Source organism: Malurus melanocephalus, unplaced genomic scaffold, assembly GCF_030028575.1.
Source record: "Malurus melanocephalus ecotype Western Australia unplaced genomic scaffold, MMel_1.1 scaffold_68, whole genome shotgun sequence".
Lineage (NCBI taxonomy): Eukaryota > Metazoa > Chordata > Aves > Passeriformes > Maluridae > Malurus > Malurus melanocephalus.
The window spans coordinates 1,218,937-1,244,738 of NW_026623300.1; the positions used below are offsets into that span (position 1 = coordinate 1,218,937).

The 25,802-nt window shown below is 38.2% G+C and overlaps 1 protein-coding gene across 1 annotated transcript in view; it reads left to right on the forward strand.

Moving 5' to 3' along the window:
* The window catches only part of BMPR1B (bone morphogenetic protein receptor type 1B), a 222,490-nt gene that overhangs the window by 26,227 nt on the left and 170,461 nt on the right, over positions 1-25,802 (forward strand). The window contains exon 2 of the mRNA XM_057366581.1: positions 19,160-19,230. The gene's annotated coding sequence lies outside the window, so the exon portion shown is untranslated. The remainder of the gene's footprint in view (positions 1-19,159; positions 19,231-25,802) is intronic.

The window sequence follows — 25,802 nt, forward strand, 5'->3', positions numbered from 1 at the left end:
CAAACCCTTCTATATTGTACCTACTCATTCTGTTAAAGAGTGTTTGTTCTTCATCACTTGGGAACTGTGTGATGATAGTCATGTCTGCCTACTCATGAATATATTTATTCCGGTCTTTTCCTTCAGGAGCTGTGAATTGATGCAGGTTTTTGGTTTTGGGTTTTTTTTTTTCATGGTTTATTGTTTTGGAGTTCTTGTACAATTTTTTGTAGTGCTTTATGTTATGTAATGGGATCAGGAGTAGCAGAAAATGTGGAMTGTTGTTGGAAAAGCAGCTGTCAAGGTATAGATGTGTAGGTGTCAAGCATTTCACTGTTCTCTGTGGAGAAAGCTTTTGGTGTGAAAGGAGGAAATCCTGCCTTAGACCTATCATTGAGGAGGTCCCTTCCCATGCTGCTTTCCTACAAAAAGCCATTGCCTTGTCCAGAAATATCCTCTTCAGGGTTCCTCARATTCCTGGCAGCATTGATTTGAGCACTTTCTAAGTGTCAGCAGCCAGTTTGTGGCCGGCTCTCTTTACGGGTGGACACAACGTGATTTAACATGTCCTTTTCATTGAAGACCACCCAACTGTAGCCCTCAGAGGGGGAGAGCTGYGGTCCTGGACCATGTTTTTATGCGCTGTATTGATATGTATTGGCTGCCAGAGTATCTGGTTACACGTTTGAGCACTCCCTAGCTGTTCTCTAATTGCTCCTGTTTTGCTCGAGGTTGTTAATGTGTAATCCTGCCTGCGGCACTCAACCCGTATTACTGAAGCTGCCGTGAGCCTGTGCTCGGCTGTGTCAAACCTGCAGCTGGTACAGCTGTGGCTGCTTCTCCCTGCCACTGTGGAAGCTGCAAGCCTGGCCAAGGAGCGGGCTTGCCAGAGCGCTGACCTGCCAAGTGAGTGGCTTTAATGTGTAGGCTGTGGAAAGCACTCAGCACAGGCTGCTCTGGTGCAGCTCCTGTGGTGTGAACGCTCTGCAGAAACTTTCCCATTCCCTCCTCAGTTGGGCCAGCCCTGCTTCTAATGAGGTCCAGGGGAAGGTTTAGCAGGTGTGGAATGGAGTTGCAATACTCTGCACTGACTACAAGGGTGTCCTTTGTGTTAACAGCCATTTTCTTGTCTTCTCCTCGTGCCCCCTTTCACCCCACACCAAAATGAGCATGCATTGGTTTAGAGAGCTGTAGTTGCTGTTGGGGGGAAAACTTTCACTCTGTGCATCTTAAGACTGAGAGCTGCATCTTCACCTCCTGTAAATGGAGAGTTTGTCATCRTACCCGGCACTGATGCAACAAATTGGGCAAAACTTACTGGGATGGGGCCGAATTCTTCTAGAGCCATTCATGAGATGTGCTTGCTGTGTGGCAAATAACATAATTACTGTATGTGTGCATCCATAAATGTGTACTGTAAGTACACACAGCACGATCTGTGTGTGGGAATGATAGCGTATATGCCTGCTAGATATTTGGGTTAATAAGAAAATGTGTGGGAAAAACAAGCAAGGAGGAAAAACAGCTCAAAATAATTCAGGCCAGAGCAGGGTTGTTGCAGGACAGCTCTTAAACTGGAGGAAATCTGGCTTGAGCCTTTGTAAAGCCAGATGTGGTGGTTTTGTCCACAGAACAGGACAGAAGTTCAGGAGCTGCCAAAACTTTGTGTTCTCATTGGATTATGAAAATCTACCTTTTTTTTTTTTTCCCCAGGGTTTTTTTTTCCCCTCCAATAAGGTAGGTGATTGTTGGGGAAYTATCTGAAGAAACTGGGATTACACAGGGAGGGAAGATCTGTGTAGGATGGCAAGGTGGTTTGCAAAGTCATTCCAATCAGGTATATTTCTGCTAATTTCGAGAGCTGATAACACCAGTGTGCAAACTGCCTTATGAAGCTACGTAGGGTTTGTGGCCAGTATTGGTTTGCCATAAGAGGTTTTAGATTTACTGCCTTAGGTGAAGCACTTGCTCAGCAGGACTTCAGTTGCCAAGAAATTTTTAAAAGAATTAGCAGCTTTCTTCTAGTAAAGCAAATGGGTTAAATTCTTAGTGTAGAGTTGAAGATATAATCACAAAAAAGAAACATTAGGAGATAAAATCTATCCACAGAATATACTTGACTTCAGGTTCTTTGTTATTTTTTGGTTTTTTTTTTTTTTTTTTTTTTTTTTTTTTTTTTTTTTTTTTTTTTTTTGGGGTGTCTTTAGGTTGTGATGAAGTGTTTGTAAGCTGAACTCCAAACTAAAGACCTGTTGTGCCAGGGTACTTCTGTGGAGTGCTCTGTTCCATAAGATCTTTCTGAGTTTTTGTGCTTGAGTGATGTATTGACTTCCAGTGCTTAAATCACATCTCAAGACCCTTCTTAGTTYCCTGCTCTGAAGGTACAGCGCTGCCTGACTTCTTGGTGTTGTGGGATTGCTTTGCTTTGCTTTAGAGTATATCCACGATGAGCACAAGTCTTGGACGTGACAATCTTTCCATTCCATTTGGTCTTTTCCTCAGGAAAACAATTTCATTGCAGTCATAAAAGTAGGCTGTTCCATTTTGTGGATACAAAGCATAGAAGCTTGATTCTTTTACAGTGGTTTTTCATTTCGGAAAGCATGCCTACAACACGAACATTTTCATAGCAACATCATGGCTCATGTTTTTCTCTATATTAAAAAAATCGGGTTTTAAATTAAAAAGGATGTGTGCAGTTGCTGTGGAAAACTTCTATCCAGTGTATTTAAAATCCTGACGCCCCAGCTACATGACTCAGTTTCTTCCTCTTCTTGGTTTTAAGGAACTTGGTAACATAATATAAAATTTCTTGTTGTCTATAGAGGAAGGAACAGCATTTTTACCAGATATGGAAAATTCCAAGTGGAACATACGCAGAGATAGAACACCATTTGGAGATTTAAGAAGACATTTTATGATTCTGAGTTTTTTGACGCAGAGCACACAACAACCTCCCAAGTAGTCACCTTTTCATTGCATTATGGTAACTTATGCTGAGACAAATCATGTAAATAGAGAAACACAAATTATTTATTTGAAAAACCGTCTCCTCAGTGCTTTCCTGAGAAACCAGAAGGCCATACCATGTAGTGTTGAAAACTTTTTTCTATTCTAAGATACTTWGTAGTTACAGGTAATACCTGTTTCTGAGCCAGTTCTTCTCCTTTCTCCCCTTTTTTTAGTAGCCTATGGGGCTCTTGTTCCAGGTGACACTGGCAGTGGTTAGGGGCAGCAGCAGAGTCATGCCAACCTGTGTAGATATTCACTGCYTGATTTTGGGTGAGCCTGGCTGTGTGCAGTTCCCCTTTAGAAGGAAGGTTACATCATAGGGAGGGCTGAGGTGAGGCAGAGGCTGAAAGGATATAGCAGATTTTTTTTCCTTTTCCTGCTCTAGTTTTAATTTGTTAGCGCACCTGCAGGTCTGRCATTTGTTTTCTTCTTTGCTTCTCTTCCTTTCAATATATATAAATGGCTCACTGGAGGCAAMACTACCTCTAGTTTTATTTCCAGCTGACTTAACCCCATGCTGCTGCTCCCCAGTGCCCAAATCCCTTCACCCCGAAGCACACTCCATCCATCCTTTTCCTTCTTTCTGCTAGGTAGTTCATGAGARGGAATTGGTGAATTCTGGTCTTGGAAGTCTCTACAGAAAACAAGAACTTAGCACATGTCTCATTTCAAAATTATTTATAATGTTTAAATGTAAGGGTGGATATAAAGAGGTTGTAAGAGGAACATATTTTATCGTTCCAGAGGGACGAAGGATGAAGAGCGTGACATCTGGAAAGTCTGGTAATATGAATAAAACCAACTGGAAACAGATGGATAATGGGGAGCTCATCTCCTACTACAAATCTTCCTGTTTCAAGAAAATGCTAAATCTGTTTTTAGTACCTGGCATTATTTTAAAAAGGACTGTCTGTATCACAGAGGAAGTTGATAATAAGGAAATAAAATTGTTCTGTTTTCTGTGAGACCAGGATTTACTCACCCAGGTGAGTAAAAAGAGAGGAGCCAAATTTTTCAACTTCAGCTATTAAACCTCCAGTCTTTGGAGAAAACTTATTGTTATAAAGGCAAGAAATACACAGAAGACACACCATTTACATAACACAAAACCAGGTCTATCCTCTTGAGTTGCAAAGCCCAGTTGTACAAATAAYTGCTCTTATAATAATTTTTAAATAATAATTGCTTTCATAATTAGTATTATTATGCTATTTAGTCATGTAATTATTAGATTTAAATCCTTGTTCTTCAGAATGAGAAATGAAAATTAWTACTAATGGCACCAGTGTAAATGTCAAATTAATAATGACTTATTGAGGATCGTTTAAAATCATATGATGTGGTATCTGGAAGTTACAACCAGAAAGTGAGYTAATAGCAGCAGCTAAATTATCCTTTTGCCTACCACAGAAGATGCATTCTTAACTAGAAATATTAGTTAGTGTAGTTAAAAAAAAATTATGTCTTTGATTTATTTGCTTGATTATATAGTGTGTTTAATGCCTTGATGTGTTCTGGAATGTATTATGAATATTTTAGCTGCAGTACTCAACTTAAATTTTACTTTGCAACAYTGACCAATCTAGACAAAATCAAGGTTTGAAAAATTAAGCAGGTATTTATGTTTATTTATATGCATGTGAAGCAGTTTGTGCTTTTGCGCAACAGAAGGAAATAAAACTAAAACTAATCGGTAAAATGTGAGGAATTATCAAAAATGGAATACTTTGATTTTGTGTGTGTGGGACCCAAATTCTCTGTGTGTACATGTTGAGAGGTGGCCATACCCAAACAAATTGTTCTCAAGCACTGAACACTTCAGCCTGAYAGTCATGTTTTGATTGGCTAAAGGCAATAATGACTGCTGAGACCATCAGGACAATCAGGGGTCTGTCTCAGGCACCCATCCCTGATGGTGACTGTGGAGGATGTGCCGTAGGGAGGATGTTCCATCAACATCCATTTCCCATGGRCCCTGCCAGGCTGGGCTGTGTGTGTCAGAAGTTACATCCCAGCCTCTTGCCCTGAGCTCGCCTGGTCTTTTTTTCAACTCTAAGTCTCACAACACAGCCTCATCTGCCAACAAAAATGTTCTCTACCAGCAATGGAGAGAGAGTGGTTTTGCACATTGTAAACCACCTTCTTCAGTCCTAAGTTTAGTGCTTAATAGCTGTTAATTGCTGTTTAATGTCCCTACCATCTTCATTTCTTCAGTTCTGTTTCTTAAAAAAAACCACTTTGTCATCGTGGAGTTCCTGCTGTAACTCTGCTGCTCGYCTGTGTAATAGTATCAGCCTGATTTTTTTTGGAGTAGAGTTTCACAGTTGTAATAAAAGATTGCAGACTTAGATGGATGGGGTTTGTGTATCTATACAGTGAGGTAACTCTGTAACTGGAAAGTGCTCAGTAAATCAGRCCATATATATTTAACTATTCTGCAAAGGACAAAATTATGGGAAATACTCTTAAAGGCCAGCAGGTCTCTTCTGAAAAATGAAATTTAAGAAGACACCAAATGCTTGCTTTTATTGAATCCATAAAATCACCTTGTGAAATCTGGTTTTATAATTGTGGGTTGTAAAGAAGAAGTCTGAAAAACACCCATATGTTTTAAGATTCTAAATACATTCCTAGTGATCAGGGCATGAAAGATAAGCAGAATAGATCTAGCAAGTTTGTTTCCCTTGTCAATCTGATGTATTTTGATAACATTAAATCTTAACTRAGCTCTAGAGCCCAAAGACAGTCTCTGCTTTGCATCAGGAGTGGCTTCAGTAGCTCAGGGTGCTGCAGGGAAATGTGGTGCTGTGGCTGCAGGGGTTGGGGACAGAGCCCTGGCTTGTGTGSAGGCTGGCAGCAGAAAGCCAGGGCTGTTTTACACCTTCTCTTAGGTCAAATGGGATTGTGRTGACAAGAGCTGGTGATTTTCTTGCTTTCTTGGAATTGTGTTTTGATGAAGACCATTGGTTAGGATTTGAGGTTTTGATCTTCTAGGAAAAAGAAAAATTATGATTCCAAAGCACTAATAATTAGTGCAAGCATTTAATTTGCTCATCCCATCCTTTCTTTCCTGTCAATGATGGGAATTGGAATGAAAGCTGTATAGCTAATTCTCAGGTGGTTCTTTTCTKTGTTTTGCCTTACAAACAAATAGGTTTGAGGATTGAGGATTTTGTGACAAAAATGACCAGGAGCTTTATTCCCCAGCTGAAAGTATACATCACACTTCTTCACAGAGTGCATAGTGTCGGTGTGGCTCTTTTCTAGGTTCTCATTTTAGCCCCAAGTGTTAAAATGTTGTTGTAGGCTGACAGCTCATTATGGGTGAGACATTCCTTTGAGCTTTCAAGGTGGGTAACCTGTTCCAGCAAAACTCTAGGTGTCTGCTGAAGAAGGGCCTTGTTTTCTTTCTGCTCAGCAGCGTGGAGAGTTCATAAGTTGGTTTGCATTAGCACTTTTTTTGTTAAACAACAGGTTGTAAACAACAGGTACATGTTGTATTTCCCTTCAACAAACAGAAATTTACATTTGACAATGAATACATTCTCATATTGTTTTTTCTTTGATTGTTAATTCTTTCTGATTGATTGGAATAGAGAGAGGAAGGGAAATCTTGAGCTTATCAAGGGCAAATAGGCTGTTTTTAAACAGAAACTTGAGTCTTGCCAGCAAGCAAAATGTTGAAGCCCAGCTCTTTGACTGATTTTACCATCAAAACGGAAGCATTATTAATGCAGAGAATTGATTCCCATTTCCATTCTAGAGGGTTGCTAAGATCATTGAATCATAGAATAGTTCAGGTTTGGAAGGAGCGTTAAAGACCATAGWGTTCCATCCCCACTGCCATAGACAGGGACACCTCCCACTATCCCAGGATGCTGAGACCCCCATCCAGCCCAGCCTTGAACAMTTCCAGGGGTGAGGATCCACAGCTTCTCTGGGCAGTCTGTTCCACTGACTGATAATGAACGAGGAAGAAGGAAGAGAAATGGACTGGAAAAAACAGACCTATGATCCTGTTCTGTGTCACTGTGCTGGGATTACATTGCCCATGAACATTTTTATTTTGGCAAAAGAAAAGTAGGGCAAGAAAACCTGAATGCCAAGTGTTGACGAAAAAGTCAGTCCCTTGCACAGAGCGGGAGTTGTGTGAGAACAGTCAGTGCTTGTGTAAAGATTGCCCCACAGTGCTGGAAGGTCAGGGAGACCTTGGAGTTATCTGCTGCTTTGTAAACTGAGGAACAACATTTCCTCACACTGGAACTGGAGAAACAACATTTTGACATTTCCATTCCCTCTTCATCCCCTGGATGTCACCCATGTAAACTGGATTAAGTGAGGAACAGCTAGAAAATTAGGTTTRGTGGCAAAGAGATATCTTACTGAATGCAGTTTTGTGTTTTACTTTGTAGGAGATACTTGGGGAATCCTTTCATGATGCTCTCTGTATGTCTGGATGCTGGAAGGTTAAAATAGTCAGGGAGAGAGTCCAAAACATAAAACCTGGGCTTTATTCTGCTGCCTGTACTTAGTGCTTGCCACCTTTGGCAGGTACCTGTACTAGCCCATTAGCTGTCTGTGTTGGTGAGTGAGATGTTAATGCAAGTCTGAAGAAAAACTGCCAAGGAAAGGAAAACATTGGAAGAACTCTAAAAATACGTCAAAACCAGTTAGGGTGGTTTTGGGGTTTTGTAGTAAAACTGGAATGTTTTTAAAAATAAATAATGGAAAACTATGTAAACTAAAATACTTTCTCAATATATAATATAGTCATTTTGCTTTGTATTTAAGCTCCAACTTGACACTATAGCTGCTATGTATTATCTTTTGAAACTCYCCTTTTCATGTTTTTATACAATCTTTTTATATGAGGTGCTACACCAATTTTGTAGATTTTTGCATCATCTGAAACAGGATGGTCACAGGAGCATTGCCGTTTAGTTTGGGGTTTGGGGTTTTTTAGTTTGTCTTTTTTTTYCCCCCCTTGGTTGCATAGATGGCTTGCTTTTTAATATTGGGTAAAGCCATTGCAATGAATATATATGAGGTTTAAATTCATGCTTCATGAACAGCCTTAGTTCTAGTATTTCCTAGTTTGAGAACTTGGAGTATTTTTAACAATAATGTTCCTTTCATGAGCTTCCCAAGTAATTTTTTTTTAAACTAGAGACTTGGTACTTGCTTGCCAGATACCATTAATTGCATCTCTTGAAATAAGCAGAGAAGATGATATTTTCCAGAACACAGACTTTCAATTGGTGCTTACAAACTTCATTACGAACACCTCCCATTGATGCTTTCACATCCAAAAACCATGAGACCATACCTGAGAAAAATCAGAGCCTTCTTTATTATGGCAAATAGTCTTTTATTTATGTGCTTTGTAAATAGTCAGTAGCAAATTAATACAATTGACTATTTTTGTTTCAAATTAATAGATGCTGCATATAGGACTTATTATGCATATTTAATGGAAAGGAGGAGATTAATGGACTCTGTAGATGAGAGTTGCAAGATTCTCTTGAAGTATTTTTCTTATTTGACTTGAATTCCTGCCTGTTTTGATGCTCACCACTTCTCAGCCTTTTCCTACAGCATGCCTGGCAATTTAAATTTGTGGAATTGTTTGGTTTATTCTGGTATTTTGTTGCTTTTTGGGTTTTTTGTTTGTTTGTTTGTTTTGTTTTGTTTTCCTTCCCAAGAACAGTTTAGATAAACAGGTACATCACCGCACGCACAGTTTGTGGTCTCTCTTTCCATCTCTGAAAATAAGTTTCTGTTCCAAAAAAATGAAAAAGCAAACAGGTGATTTGTGGGTTTTGAAACCATATTTTACTCTTAAGCAAACAGGGCTGCCCTTGAAGCCTGTGCCATTGCAGTGATCCCCTACAGAACATGGAGCAATTCACAACTGTGACTGCACTTTTGTGATTCTTCCTTTGAATGAACTTGAAGAGGGGGCCTATGATTCTGTTTTAACCRTTTGTTATGTCTGAATATTAACGATTTATGGCCCAAATTATRCATCTTGCAGATAGCTTTTCCTTTTGAGATACACTTTGCACAGAACCAAGTATTAATAATGATCAAAAAAAATGGTATTGTTATATAATTGGACTCAGCAGTTTATTTGGGAAAAAAATAATTGCTTTGTCTTGTAGGTTTCCCAATTTTACCCACAGGCTAAGTCTTGTATGTATAATTATGTTTTAGGAGACATTTTAAGTGCTAGTTGAACCTTTAACCTGTGTTTCCTCTGGAATAATTACAGGATGTGAAAATGGCCAAATGAAATGCTTACTCACAGAGATTAATAGAATTAGTTAAGCTACTGTTACCTTATGCTTGATTTATATTGTATGTGTAGGTCGAAACAGGCTGTAATGGCATGTGGGTGTTTTCCTATCTTTTTATACTTGCTAAAGTTTTGCCTTATGTTTATTACTTGCTATGCTATGTGGACTGCTTAAAAAGGCATTTTAGACCACTGGCAGGTAGTTGAATTTCAAAGGCTGGCTCTATTTAAAACAAAACAGTAGTGTTTGAACTTCTATCATTTTTTTTTTTCTGAAAATAACAGTAATAGAATTGATTCCATCACCTTCCAAGGAAACAAGTTGAAAAAGAAACCTCTGTGGATTAGYAGTCCAGACATCAAATATATTTTGCAGACATTTGAAACCAAGCCTGAGTCAGCTACAATGGAAGCAGGGAAAACTAAGGAAAATCATTAGTCTGTCTGCATAGCCAAGATTGCTAGAAAAGGTAAAAATAAGAAGTCTGCAAACATGAGGAGCAGTATAGCAAAAGTAGAACGTTTAATCTTATTTAAAGACTCAAGATTGCTGGCAATTCTATTATATTTTCAAGTAAAACATTCAGTTAAAAGTGATCTGCCTTTTAAAATTTGATCTGATGTATTTCTTTAAGAAGAGAGTGATGCATTGACTTTGAGGCAGCTTGATTTTGGATCTTTGAGAAATGTGTTGTTACCATCTTAATTTTCAGAAGCTGCATCTTTAGCAGAAAACTTATCTTTAGAATTAAGGAAAAGCTTGAAATCAGCTTATCTTATTAGATAATACTGTGGGAGTTACCAGGCAGGTTTTTACCTGGCTTCACTGGTTTAGAAGGCCTTTTTGCTGGGCTACTTCCAGTTAACACTTTGCAGCCCCCCTCCTGCAGCCTCTACTAGTTCAAGTATTTGGGGTTTTCACCCAGGTGAGGTGCAATTTGTAAAGGTGCTACCCAGGAGCAAGAGCTTYCATGGCTCATTTAAAAATCTCAGCAAGTGCTAGCTTAATATATTCATTATTGTTTTTTCAGTTGTTCCACAGAACCTTGTTTTAAGGCAGATGATGATCCTCATCCTCTGTGAAGATCTTGGGAAGGTTTTGGGGCAGTGAACTGAAACCCTTAAAAGTCTGAGCCACAGCTGGAGGAAACCTTTCTCACGGAAAGTTTTTTAGTCAGCAACTTCATTTTGAATCAAAGAGCATTTGCGTAAATCTATTTTACCACTCACATAAGGTATCTTTAGTGAGCTCTTTCACTGCTTTTTAATCCTGTTTTAATTTGGTTTAGAGCTAATGTTTGTTTCAGTGGTTACATCATGCAGTGAAAATGAGATTTACTTTTTTTAAGGTCAGTGAAGTATAAATGCAAAGGACATTAAAAATCAATTATTAAATCAAGATTTCCTTTATTCTCATTCTATTTATGTTTACCTCTCTTTGATGACTTCCTTTTTAAGTATTATAGTAACGTAGGAAATTAAAGATTTTCCTTATATACATTTCTGTATCATCTTGAGTTTATGGGATTTCTCATCCTTTTCCTGAAAAACCTGCTTGGTAAGTCAACTTAGCATGTATGAAAGAAGAGCATCCTCTCTGCATACAGACAGGTTTTTTCTTTATAGTAATGATTCTGTTATTAATCACACCAAATTTCTTGTAAGGAAGGAATCTGTATTTTGCTCCTTGTGTAGAATGGATATAAAATGCAGGAATTACAGTATTTCACCAGAGATGCAAGCAGAGATCCTGGAAAAGGGTTGCTAAACATGGAATCTGAATGCAAATGTTCTGTGATAAATGTGGGCTATTTTGCTGAAGGGTGTATGTGCATGCATCGAGAAATACTGTGATGGCATGACAAGACTTTATGGGCACAGCTGTGTGTGTTGAGGCGTGGCCCTTCAGCTGGAAAATGATATGCTGGAATATCTTTGCTTTTATCCTTGTGTCATAATGGCTTTTTGTTGCTGAAGCAATTTTAAAGGAACTTTCAGAAACACAGAGGCAGTGGTTGATGGGAAATCGACTTAGCAAGTCATTAACATAAAAAAAATGAAATAATAAGAGAAAGGAGATACTGGAGTATTGAGCTGGTGACTGTTCTGTGTGTTGAACAAAGGACATTAGAATACCATGTTTAAAATAGCTGACTAAAACTTCAGAAGCATTACATTAGCATAGTCTTTGCTACAAATATACTAATTATATTGAAATGATGAGAAGGGACTCACAAATTTTTTAATGTAGTTTTCAAATGCTGGTCAGAGAGCTTCCAGCATATATTGCAATGTCAGTGCCTTCTGAAATGTTTTCATACTTCTACCAGATTTTCTATGATGGAAATGATTAAATATTAGCCAGTTGTTGTGCTTTTGGGAACCATGAATTTCTGGAAAATATCCCTGTGCTGTCAAAGAAATRTAATTCTGTTCTGGGGAATTCATCTGGAAAGAGCATTTCTTCAGGGGTGATGGGGACCATCTGTGGAATTCCAACTACGTGGAAAACCTGGAGCAGAGATGGGCAAAAATACAGCAGGATGCAAGCAGCTCTGGAGAGGTCACTGTGGTAACCTTGTTTAGAGGAGAGGTTGGCATATGTGGGCTGACCTTCTGACCCTTAATAATTCAAGAGTGGTTGTGAAAAGTTATACATTCTTCATGTYGAGGCAATATTTCTCTGGCATAAGGCTTCTAATCATTCCCAATCTTCACGCAGTTTTCAAATGCATATTTACACCTATGCAAGATAYACACACAGAAACCCTCTGATTGTTATTTAGTATGCTGCCTATGTAGTTTCAAACCATTCAGCTCCCAAGTAAACAAAAGCAAAAGGAAGCATGCTCTGAGATTCAAATTGCAAATTGCTTTTCTACTGCAGTGAATTAGTAACTTGCTTTGTGCTGTAGTGAGGTGCATTTTTCTGTTTGAACCATTTGGTTCACAAAGGACTTTCTGCTCTGTTCTTTTACTGCTGCTGTGAAATTTCATCAAGCAAGCAGTGTTTGTGGARTTTTCACTTGTGTGTTCATTTGGTTTTGGCCATCTAGTTTGAAATTCCATTATATGCCATATTTCAGGTTGCAATGGAAAGTCCCCCCGTCCCTCCTTTTTCTCTTCTTCCTTCAAGGCAATAAATTCTGTTCATAAATGGAGAAGATCTGGCTGTCATTTTTTCTTGTAGCTTGTGTAGCAATGTGGTTGTCTCCTTTCAGAAAGGAGGTCTCAGTCGTGTCCCCCAATTCACCACGTTTTATTTACTGTATGTGGTGGTCTTCTTAATGGAAAATGCAGAGATGTGTATGAGGTCTGAAAACAGGAGAGAAAGGTTCATGTTCCTCATTTGAAAGTCATATCACWTCATGTTGTAAATAAGGAAGGAGTTAGAATTTACTCTGATTTTTATGCTGATATTTTGGCTTCCTTGTTTTTCACTGCATCAGTCTGTAATGAACTRTAATTCTCACTTCTTTGGGTGTTTCTCACTATTTACATTGTTGGCCTTACTTAAAAGAGAAGAATAAACACTGAAGTTTTGTGGTTTTTTTCATAGCCTCGTCCATTAGCGTTACGTCTTTTGTATTGAAATGATCACATGTGTGGATAATTTTAGCATATTTCACTATTGCCTAATCCTATTGTTTCAGTGGAAGGTGTCAAATTTACAGAGAACACACCCAGARCTGGATGCTGAATTGGATAAATATTTTTCTGTTTTAATAGGCATTCCATGGCTGTKGCCTACTGTATCAACAGTGATTTAGGGATTAAGATGAGAAGATKGGTTCATTGGGACTCCATCTATCTGTTTCTGGTGGATGACACATTATGATTTTGTCRTCAGCATGCTATAGTTTTGTGTTCTGTCTGCCCCAACATGCTTTGGGTAGGTATCAGAATAAATGTCAGGGAGCACATCCCTCTCTCCTTTACAGCCTGTAGCCTAGGSCTCCTTTCTTCTCTAATAATAGTCCCCATCAGCTTCAGGTAGAAAATTTAGCTGCACAGGCCCAGCATTTCACCAATAGTGCCAGCCAGTTTGTGTGTAGAGAACAAAATAGGTCTTTGGACCCAGTCTAGGCCTGGGGCTGGAGCTGAATTTCTGGTTGCTAAGCGTAGGTAGAAGGCACAGTTATAATCTTAATCTTAATCCTTTGAAATGTATTTTCTGACTCTCCCTTTAAACTTATGTACCTCAGAATAACATTGGTAGCTGCTTTAAAGCACATACATAGGTGACTCATAATGTCAACACACATGATTTTTGTAGTGCCTTTTCTCCTCGACTTTGGAGTTAAAAACAACACTAGAATGTCTCAAGTATTAATTCCATGACTGGCTAGAATACAGCATTCTAATATTGACCAGTCCGATAGTTTCAATAGAGCTGTATAAGCATAAGGGATATTCATACTGTCACATTTTGTTTGTACTCAGACTTTGTTCAAAATCTTTAAAAGTTGACTTTGATTTAAACGATTACATATGTTTAATTGCTAGGTTTCTTTTCCATGGAGTKACTGGTAGTGAGTACAATGTTACTGCATTTCTGTTTATAGGGAGGCATTAAAATCCTCTGGAGCTGGGTGGATTATTAATTACATATTGAAGCTGCTTATCAGACTTTTAAATATCAAAGATTTATACATTTGAAAACAWAGTAAAGCAAAGACCTTGGACAAACCAACAGCCCTCCCCAAAACCTCAAAAMCCCCAAAGCCAGACTCTATTACAATATCAGGCAATGCTGCTTCTTTTCTTGATTGTTCATGGTTGTGCTGTCACTCATTAATCCTGGAATAACTCTGACCTAGTTGCATGAATTATGAATTAAACTTTACTCCTTGAGCATCTGATTTGTGGCACTYGTGTGCCATGGAAACAGTGGCAGCAAACACAGAAACCAAATTCCCCGTGCTCCTTATCTTCGCAGRGACTTTTCCGACTGGAGGAGCAGAGCTTAGCCTTTCCGTACTAWGAAAATATTTGAACGTATTATTTCAAAAGACGTTTCTGAAGTGTCTTTTTTTTTGGTGGATTTCAGTTGAAAACACATGGATCGTGTTTCACACTCTGTTTAGATAGGTGCTTGTCATTCTAACTGAGCAAAGAAGGCTCGGTGTGTGAATGCCTGAACGGCATGGAGCCATAGGCAGGGAAAGGATGTTATCAGGGAATGGGGGAAAGCCTGAGTGAGACAAGGGCTTCATGGCATGGGACATCACCTGTGGGGTTTTTAGTCCCTGCATCTTGGACAGTCTCTCAGATGGCACTAATTTGCAGCACAGTAAGTACAGAAAATAGTAAGTATAAGAAATGTGTCACAACAGATGAGTATTCAGTGGATAGCAAAGCTGCATTCTGTAAGAATGGTGAGAAAGGGCCTTGTGTTTTTYCTGACAGCCTAAACACTGGCAGCTGTAGAAAAGCTAGCAAACCTATGGAGAAGGGTTTAGCCATATGTGTGAATTATGTTTAATCTGGCAGATTGTCAGCATCTTATCACTGTGTGCTGGAGTTTCCTTTAGTGTTTGTGTGTGGGGAATATAAGACTTCACAATTGCCACTGATTGGAGTGGTCACTGCTTACCTCTTCCCATTAGAATAATGTCCTTCCAAGATTCAGTTCTCCACAGATCAAGATTCATGTCAAATCTGTGTTTTGCTGAATCTTCTGGGTTTTTTTTTTGTTTGTTTTGATTTTTTTTGTTGTTGTTTTTGTTTTTGGTGGGTTTTTGTTTGTTTGTCTTGTTTTTGTTTAGAGCCTCTGCTTGTCTTGCTTGTCTCACTGATATGCCACTAGAAAACTGTAAACTTCAAATTGCTCCAATCTTAGTAAAAGCGGTATCTTATGTGATCTTGTTATATGAAATAATGTAGTTTATTAGGAGGGGAGGAATTGATTTATATTCAGATTAAATTTTTTTTGTCTACTTGTAATTAGATTGATGTGCCTACTCACTGTCTTGTCTGTATTGCAGTACTGATTTTTCCTGATAAACCTGRTAGGTACAGACAACTGCAAATGCATTAAATTGATTTCTCTCTATTATAACATTGAGTAATTTGAGAACTGAAGCCACTGATGAAAACTGATGTCCAGAAGAATTATCTGGGTTACTAAAACCAAACCATGTATTTCTATATGTTATGTTCACACATGTTGTAAAAAAGACTCAGGAGGTTTTCTGTGCATGTTATTTTTTTTTGTATCTCGTGGAGGCTGCATCAAGTGAAATCTTGTATTCCTCATGCTGTAACACTTTTCTGTAATCTATCTCCATTAGAAACTTTCTRATGGCACCTATTAATTTTCTCCATAGATTTTAAATACTATTGATGCTGAGTAATGTATTTAATTAGCCCTGAACTTTCTGTGTAATCATTCCAATCTGTGCTTCTCTCTCAGCTTTTGCCTGTAAGGCTGACAAATGGCAGGAGGGGGAAAGGGCACTTTCCTGTCAGTGGCTGTGGAGCCTTTGGTCCTTGGGTTGTCAGAGCAGTTGCTCCTTCTGAAAGAGCTGTGAAAGAACAATGAAAATACTATTTAGCTTCATCTAAGAAGTCAAAACAATATAAATTGTAGCAAAAAAAAACTTCCTTATCTTCTGAAACAGGACATTTTTATGGTTCCTTTAGTGTTTCCCACCTTTCTGTTGTAATAGTATCAGCTAATTCGTGAAACCCTGTATTGGTTATATAGGCCAGCGTTAAGTTCAACTTTCTGTCTCTATTCTTTCAGTGTTTTAAGAGGAAAGWTAAATTAGCTCAGAATTAAAAGGGTTTTCTATGCAGCTTAGAGTCAACGGTAACAGAATCCTTTTCACATTTTTATGGGCATTGACATTTTTGGCTCTTGTATTTGTTATACAAGAATTCTGAGGTCAGACACATGGATGTCAAAATGCAGCTATATTGGTCTGGTAAAGGACAGTGTAAACTGTACTGTTTGATTTTTTTAAGGTTTTTTTTTTTAACTCATTTTTGTTTTTTACTGTCTTTCTGAGAATAAAATGAAGGGAGGTCTTTATATTTTTAACTCAGACCATGAAGGTAACATATGGTCAAATGCCAGCTAAACCATTTGTTTGCTAAGCAACTCCTCTAGATCACAATTAGAAAAAAAATATGAGTCAATTAAGGAGAAGAGTGGGAAGCATTCTCAAATAGGACAACATGCTTTTTGGAAGCTGGGAGCTTACATGAAATTTTATGGATAAAGAAGGCAGAGAGACCAGTCTTGTCAGTCTACAGTGAGATACATMATCATTTGTGTATTTTACATTAGCTTAGCATGGGAAAATCCTTTTAAGGAATCCTTTAAAAATAAGGCAGTGAAATCATATGCCTGAAGGCTGTTACTGGAAATTGTTTCAAGCAGAACAGGCTGTGCCATGATTATTGGGGACATTCACTTGCAGAGTGTACCTATGTTAAACCAGTCCCTGGTGTCTGCAGGATGGAGTTGAGAAAAAGAGTAAAAAGGAGTAGGAAAATGGTTTCCAGAGATTTTAGAAAACAGGAAAATCATGTGAAAATATTCCTATGGTGTTTTTGCCTGTTGCTGAGCATGGCAAAATTGAGGAGGATATTATTGTCCCTCTCTGGAAACTGAAGGTAAGAAGCTGTCATTCTTTACTGCCAACCAYCCTGTTTGAACTCCTTCAGAAAAAGATTGTGGAAATTAAACTGCTTGCATAAATTGTCCTCAATCAGGTCCTCATCCCTCTTTAACTGCACAGGAGGACACAAGTCAAACGGGTATGAATGACTTCAATCTGGACATGAGGAAAAGGCTCTTCACTGACAGGATTGTCAGTCACTGGCACAGGCTGGGTGCGAGAGAATTCTGTGGCAGCTCCAGAGCTGTGTGACTGCTCAGAAGAGGCCATGAGAGTTTGCTCATGGGGATTTAATGACTTGGGAAAGTTTTTGATGCTGATGAGAGTTGCTCTGTTAARTGTATGCTGTTAAAATTGTTTGGTGACGAAATACTGATACAGAGTCGACTGAAAATAAATTGTCAAACCAAACCTTTTCTACCTGCAACTTTGTGTAAACACCAGACAAAACTGTAGGATTTATAAACACAATTTAACCAAGTATTTCAGAACAGGTATGACCCTATGTACACGAATTAATGCATGTGTAAAAGGAGAACCCCTAATATTTGTGCCTTTCTGAAAACATTCAACAATAAAAAAGAGAGCTTTCAAAATCCCTCGAGTGAATCTTAGGGAGTAAAGGCAATAATTTTTCTGAGTTTTAATATACTTTGAATATTACACATGCATGTGGCCTCCCAAGATGTCAAYGTTAGAGGTATTTTTGGGGTCACAGACTTACCATTAGCAGCTGGTCTCTGTTAGTTAGAAGTAAAACCAAATGATCCCAACTMACTTCAGTAGGTTTTTTATACATGACTGTTCACAGACTACAAACAAAATTCATGGAGATTTTCTTTTATATCAGAAAAGGGAAATGGTAATGTATAYTGTGAATGAATGATGCCATTATGAGCTAATTGCATATTTAAAATGTAACATCTGATTAGTGCCTCTTAATTACCTGGGTATTTTCTTTAACAATAAACAACATTAATTTTTCCTTTCAAAAACCAGGTTATTAAAACTAGAACGACAAAGCTGCTGTTGAAACACGGACAATTCCTTGAATTGGCCCATTATCAGCGAGTCAGTTGTATTAATGCCCTTGTAAAATTTCTAGGTGTTGTTGCAGCGTGAAGGAAATGATAAATATTTGGACACTGTTTGGGAGAGGAATGAGCTTGAACAATTCTGTAACTCTTGAGTTAGCGTTGATGCATGTAAAACTACTTCAGATAAGATAAGCAGTGACATTTATGGTTGGACTTGGTGATCTTAAAGGTCTTTTTCCAATCTAAATGATTCTGTGATTGTAAAGATTTTGGGAAGCTGTCTAAATGAATAATTTCTGCTTCACATTCTAGTGTATAAATGGAGTAGTTAATTAAAGAGCAAATACAGTGAGACTCTGGTCCTCCTGTTTCTCCTTTCCTCTCTGCTCTTGTGCCTTTTGTTCAAATTTGTTCAATTTCTTTTCCTTGCAACACAAGCTTTAATACATTCATTCTCTACAGCCATCATCATTCTTCTTCTGTAGCTGTTTCTTTATCTCCTTTTTCTCTTTTTCTTCTATCCTCTATRATTAATTTTCCAGCCTTGTCTTCACTCCTCTGCAGCTAACTGAAGCTGCACTTGCTGATGCCTTCAGTAACGTTTTTATGMTTATACTGCAGAATAAATGAATCTCGATTTCTCCACTGTTTATGAGACTCTTGCTCTTACCCTAAGACTGCTAACTTCTTTTGCCATAGTAATCCCCTCCTACTTCCATGGAAGGGCTCGAGTTTGTGCATTTATTACAGCAGGGAGGAGTGGTGATCCTTATTTTAGAAGATATGTCAATTATTAGGAAAGCCAGGATTATTTTTAGTCACGTGCATCATGTAATCTCATTCTTGTGGGGCCTCTGTCAAGRTGAAAAAAAACTTGTGGTCAAAGATTATGTAGTGGGGTTGCAATATTGCCATTTTATCTTGGAAGTGGACTTATCTATATAAAAATGTAATTTTCCTCATAAGCCAGTATTGTTGAATATTTACTGTCAGTGGGCTGCAGTTCATAAGAGCACTTGCATGTTACTTCTTGAAATAAAGTAGTAAATATATAACTACTTACGTGCCATCAGTGGGCGTTTTTGCAGATGGCATTATATTTTTGCCTGAATATCATACAAGAATTTGGAGGACTGTATTATTTTGTAATGATGTAAACCTTCTTTCAGAATATCACTAATCAGTGAAAAAATGTTCTTTGCCTGCAGGGTGGAGTCCATTTCTTTTGCTCCTGAGAGCTGAATAGGAGCAGGGGACATTTCAGCTTTTCTTGATAAAGGTAAGACAGCATCTGTTGATAAGGATAAGACACTGTTCATTATTATGAGCTCATAGAAAGTTTGTCGATGGAGGGTTTGTTTATTTTGGGTTCTTTTTTTCTCTACTTTTGTGCTTTGTAGTAAGTGCAATATGCGATAATGCAACTTGTATGGGGAATGGAATGTGTAATTCTACTGCAGGTATCAGTAAAGGCTCCGAAGATAAGCAAGTACCTGTAGATCAGTGTGACAAAGTGGATAGCAATTTGCTCTGCTGCTGGTACTTGTGATATTTTCCATATGCTGTTAGGCTGGCCTGCCTAAGTTCACTGCATCATGCTTCCACAAACTCAGCAAGAGCTTTTAAAACCAGCAGAGTTTTCTCCATGCCACTTGTCAAGGAATTTAATAGGCTTTCCTGCTGCTGCCTTCAGTGCTGTGTATTGTCATATTTCAGTGCAGAGGTTGATGTGAGGAGAGAAGGACCTTGAGATCTATTTTAATTGAGATCACACATTCAAAATTAAGCAGCAAATACCTATCCTACTTGTGCTTATCAGAAGTGGGTGACTGAGAAGGGGATAAAACTCTCAAAGTCTTTTTTGAGWCATACCGTCCACAATGGCTCTTCCTTCATATTGTGCTAAAAGGTCTGACTTATAAATTTGAGTATTGAATTAAAGCCTGAAAAAAAACGTTTGGAAATACAGCTTCAAACTTAGTGTTGACCTCTTAATTACAGTTTTTGATGCATAAATCTACATAATACCATCTTTCCTTATTTCCTTTTTGTCAAATTTTGAGAAGTGGGGTTAGGTTTGATGTGACAAGTTTAACAGCTGCAGCAGATGGATCACCCACCTACCCTTAATGCGGTGCAGTGCAGGTAGGGAGCATAAATGTGGTTCAATTTCTGTTCAAAAGGGCTCGAATTCATACATGGTTGTTTCCAATTTGTCCTGTGACAGAGGCTGAAGTCTCTAATTGATACTGGTAAAGAGGAAAAGAAAACTTTAACAAAGCTGAAGGGAAATCAGAAGATGGATCAAAAATCAGTTTTTGGTGTTTGTGCTCATCAGTTTTTGGTGTTTGTGCTCATGCTGATTTTGAGGCTTTCCTGTAAGCATTGTATAACTTTCCTCATCATTAAGCTTAAACCAGCACTATCTTGCCACAATGTATGGATGAAGTTTTTATGAATTTACCAGTGCTTACATAGTCTACTGTTTTAGGGGATGAGCAAACGAATCACCTTCATATCCTTGTGATTTTATGGATATACAGACATTAAGAGTTACATTGCCTTCTTGCTTAGCAAAACACAGTTAAAATATTTTTAGTGTAAGAATGCTCTTTCAAAGTCTTTGACTGATTTCAGAATTCAGGCTTTAGCTTTAATCTCTTATCTACTGATTAATAAAATAATGCCCTTGGTTTTGCAGAACCCTTCTAATGTGCTCTGGTGCTCCTGTCCTTCTTCCCCCCTGCAACTTGTGAAGCCATTGCCCATCATTTCAAATGTTCACATTTTGTCATTTTAAAATTTACTCAGCATTTAAAATCTCAAAGATTAAATTGTTTTTGGAAAAATTCTCAATCAATCATGAWAGGAGAAAGAAATTTTCCTGCTGAAGGGATACATCTATTGAAGGACTTGTGGACTCGTAGTGAAAGAATGTTCCTAGATTGCAAAAGATGCAGGGTGAAAAATTGCCATGTTAACATACATGAAAATGTATTAATAATAATTTACTTATAAATTAATATAGCCTGAGCTTAATCCCATTCTGGCAAAACTCATGTTGAAGGAAATGAGAATTTACTGTGTTAGGATCTAATTGAGGATGATTTCTTTTTTCCTTTCCTTTTTTTCCACCCCCCCCCTTTCTTTCTTTCCTGCAGTGGAGTACTCGTGTAAAGTAATAAATAAATTTGAAAAATAAAACAGGCTTAAATGCTTAATAGTACCTACAGTGTTAAATTGCTGGTTACAGTCAAATACTTTTCTTCCCATCCTTGTGAGAGTCAGTTGCTTGCATAAAGCACAGTCCTCTGGTGAAACCATGTATTCTTGTGTTTTCTGAACCTTGAGCAGAAGTTATTCCTTCTTAGTGGTCRCTCCATGCTTCTTGTACATCCATTGAACCTTGCTCACTGATAYAGATATATATGTAGGCTGGATTTGATTTGCTGCATTTCTTTCTCTATTTAGAAAAACAATCAATATATCTGGAGTCTGTGTGGTGTGTTCTTCCCATGGCTGCACAAAGAAAGCAGCAGCACTTGGCTTGCTTTTTGTTACTTTGAGGGAGTGGAAGAGCTCAGAGTTCACACTCAAGTTTACCAGTATCCAGCAGGATTAAAGGATTGTATTTAATGACAGGAATTCTCCAACATAATCAGTGGCAGATGCAGTTTCTGGCTGGATGAATTGGTGATCCTGTGGTGAACCTGGGCTGTAGAGGCAGGATCAGCTAACTGTGCCACTGAAAGTTAGTTGTAGTTCTTAAACTCTGATGCTTCCCCATATCATAATTACTACTTCACTTAAATACTTCTGCGGTGCCTGCAGGCTTCACAAAGAAAAATAATGTTAGCTGCYTCCTACCTGCAGTCTGCTCCAAAAGCAATGCCCTTAAGTATTAATTTARCTTTATTTTCAATGTGATATGCTTCTGTGTTATACACAGAAAGTTTAGGTCTGTAAATTGGATGTGAGTGCAGGATGAATGCTTTCAAAACATGCTTAAAATCGTGCCAGCAGGCTGCCAACTCAGGCTGGGAGAACTCCAGGCCTTGTGCGAGGAAGGCCAGAAAGTGCCCTTCAACTTTCCCTACATCTTCTCTCCCAGTTTTGATGAGCAGCGTAATTCTTTTCATCACAACAAAGTTCAAGCCAACAATCCTCCCCATGTGTTTCTTAATTCTTTTTTCCTTGACCCTTAAATCAAGAACCTCTTGGGGCAGCAGCACTCTTCATACTTGTCTGGTTTCTGATTGAGCACGTGCGTGTTCTTGTCAGTCCTCTCCCTGAACAGAGGGGCTGTGTCAGAAAGCAAATGCCRTCCCCAGAAATAATATTTGCCTCAAAGGAGCTTGACCTGCTTTGTGATGTTTTTGGAAACAAAATGCAGGAATAAGCGTTATATTGTAAATGAAACGAGGAAAATAGGGTTGCTGTTTCCCTAAAATAAGAACAGAGCTTTAGTACTGCTGAAATGTTTGGTTTGCTGGGGGAGGTTAACTTTCCAGGAAGTTGGATGTTGTCTYGACTTGTTTATTTTGGATATTTCCACTAATTGATTGTAATCTAATTATCCACATACAAAGCCAGGCCTCTGAAACAGGCAGTAACTGCAGYTGGAAAGATTTATTGTTATTCTTCCATGGAAGGAGGAGAATTGAGTGGTATTTACATTTTCAGTAGTGTGTAAAGCTGGAAGTGGAGTCGCAGAGCTGGTGAAGTGTGTGATAGTTTTGTGTCTGGGAACTATCTTTCAATAACTGTTTTCATGACTCAGCTTATAGGTGCATGTTATAATTTTGAACAAATATCAACAGGTCAAGGCTGATTGTGTAGAAAATTATGCAAGGGGACATTTCTAAAAAATTCTAACCAATGAGTCTATTCTAGATTACTGGTGAGCCATTTTCAGCTTGGGGAGGTAACTGAAACATTGATGCTGGGTAATGCACCACTTTCTCACACAGTGGCTCATTTTCTTTTGTATCTAAAAGGTGATCAGTGGAGAAAAGGGAGGTTGGGGAGGAGTGGATGTTGCTGAATGGAGTGGAACGAGTTACTCATTCTTCAGAATAGCCAGAGGGTAAACTCAAGTGCRCTTGAAACACCACKCTGGTAAAATACCCCATGTGTCGTTCAGGCTGTTAAATACAATGTTTACTATTGACTTTTTTATTGGGTTTGAGAAAGAATCAGCCCCTGAGAATGCACTGGGAAAAATACACCTTGGAGGACGTTAAAACGTGGCAGTGTAGSCTGTAGTGCTTTGCACCCTGCATGGCCTTTAAATGTGTGTGGCGTGTCATGGAGAGCATACACATATATGGATATGTTAACCATACACATATATAAATATTCTGTAAATAAATATACCTGTATTCATATATAGGCATGTATGTATATATGTACACACGTATCCAGACATATATGTGTTTATACATGTGTTTATAATAAGGAAAAGTACATRCATTCTCAAACTGGTTATGCAGCAAGTGGAAGGCAGGAAAATGTGCAGAAAACCTTTTTTTTTAGTAGAGGAGGAAAAGAAAGTGAAGGGGTTGGTGGTATGATTTACTACTATACCTAGCAGGACTCAAGTTTGGGTCAGACTGGGAGTGAGATTCTGTTGAGGTGTGTATTTATATACAGAGGGAGAAGTGGTAGAAAAAACCTTTAAAAGATCTCTAACATAGAGGAAGGAGAATTCACAGTGCTTGAGAAATGTGGAACAAGTCTGAAGCTACACACTATTCATGGATAACTTGCTGGTTAAAGTATTAGTTATGATGTGATTAAAAGGAACCAACTTGTTCAGGTATTTATGAAAAGATGAAAATAAGGTAAAACAGGTTGTGGTGGCAAGGACAGGGTCGCATAACCTTGCAGCCTTGAGGGCTGAAAAGCAGGATGTAAACACAGAAACTAAACCCATCTTATCTTGGTACAGAAAGTACAATTTGCGTCTCCCCTGGCCTTGGATAAAAAGGGCAAACTATGGGATGCCTAACTGAAGTTGTTCTAGCCACTGATAGTGAAAACAAACCCACATCATTAAATGAAACAAATGATTTTCTTCACAAATGTACATCTTGTGGATTCATGGAATTGTAAATTCACTGCTGAAAAGGTGAAGCCTAGAGTAAAAGAAGGGGAAGCTGAATAAAATTTTAATTTACCAGAGTTGCTGAYTGAGATTATTTTTAGTGAATCCTGGCATATTAATATAAAAACACTGACTACATCAACCAGTGTTGTCTACTAGAATAGCAGAAAACACTTTGGAAATAAGTTGGTGATTGTAGTTCCCTGGAAATGATTATCTGGTGYTGTGACTACCTAATGCACAAAAATGTAACGTGTTGTACCAGGGCAGTACAATAGAAGCATTGTGATAATGTGATAATTTCTGTTCCTGGAAAAACATMATTTAGATCACTGAAATCAGTGGGACTGAGGGACGCAGCTAAAATATATCACGTGTTGCTCTCCTGAATGGTGTTAATTAATATTTAATTAATGTTAAATACGTTCCTGGGTAATGTGGTTGGAACTGTAGCACAYCTGTCCATCGTATTTGGGACACTGATAAATTCAGTAACCAAAGTTCTTTTATGTGTTATGGATGAAGAACACATTGCAAACTACTGAAACAGTGCATGGGGATATTACATTTTGAAAATCACAGCTCTATGCCTGGGATTGAATTACTTGTGTAATATATTGCACAACCTATTGGCACGTCGAATGAATGTCTCTGGAGACCTATAAAAGGAATACTTATTTGGAGAATTAGAAGTCAAAACTAAAGAACTAAGCTTGCTGTAGAGATCAGACTGCTGCACTGAGAAAATCAAAGTCCATGTGTGTGATTTAAACCATGTTTGACATGCCGGGCTTTGGTTTCACCAGGAGACTCACTATGCTATTTGGCCATGTTTTTAAAACCCACAAGTGCAAATTAGAACGAGCTAATTTTATAATTATTCCCAACAGACACACAAGTAATTTAGTCTCAAACATGTTTATTTTATAAAGACACAATCATTCAGAAAAGAAGTGCTGAGAAACCACAAGTGGTTTGAGCAATAGAAGCTTAGAGCTTTGGCAAACATGCACATGTTTAAAATGTGGTAGCATTTGTTTAAAAGCCATTGAGTGTTCTGTCTCTTTCTTTGTGGCTTTATGACTTTCCTTAAAAAGTAGTACCAAGGAACTGGGGGGTGCAAGAGTTGTTTTGTTTATGGTRGGATTAGTCATTAATTTAGTTTAAATTCCAGGAAAAACCTCTCTTGTTCAGACTCCAGGAATGAAGAACAAAATCGTGTTTGTTTCATGTGCTCCTAGAAGAGGGATTGAAACTGAGACTGAATAGAGAAAGGGTTTTAAAAACTAATTTTTTTAATCCTAAAACTCAAAGGATTGCTCATTCTGAAGAGGAAGGGGTACCACTTCAGTAGCTTGAAGAAGYGACTGCTCACAGGGTATATATATGCTGTGGGGAAAGGGCACCATATACAAATATGTTGAATCCAGATTGTAATATTAGCCTGTATAAAAGTCCTTAAAAAGGTGTCYAGAAATGGTGAAGTTCTCAGCAGTTAATGAGCAAGTTCACTTATGCCGTGACTCTCACCAGGTCTCTGATAGTTCTCTTGGTGCAACCACAGAGGAAAAAAACAATGACAGTGAAAGAAGTGCTCCACAGTCTTTAGGTCTTACACAGTACATGGTATGATGTTACAATCTTTTGTAAAATACTATTAATAATAATACAATTTAAAGGTGGCAAACTGGACTTCCTGAGAGCAGTAAGCTTTATTRCAGTAAGCTTACAAAGACTGGTTAGTA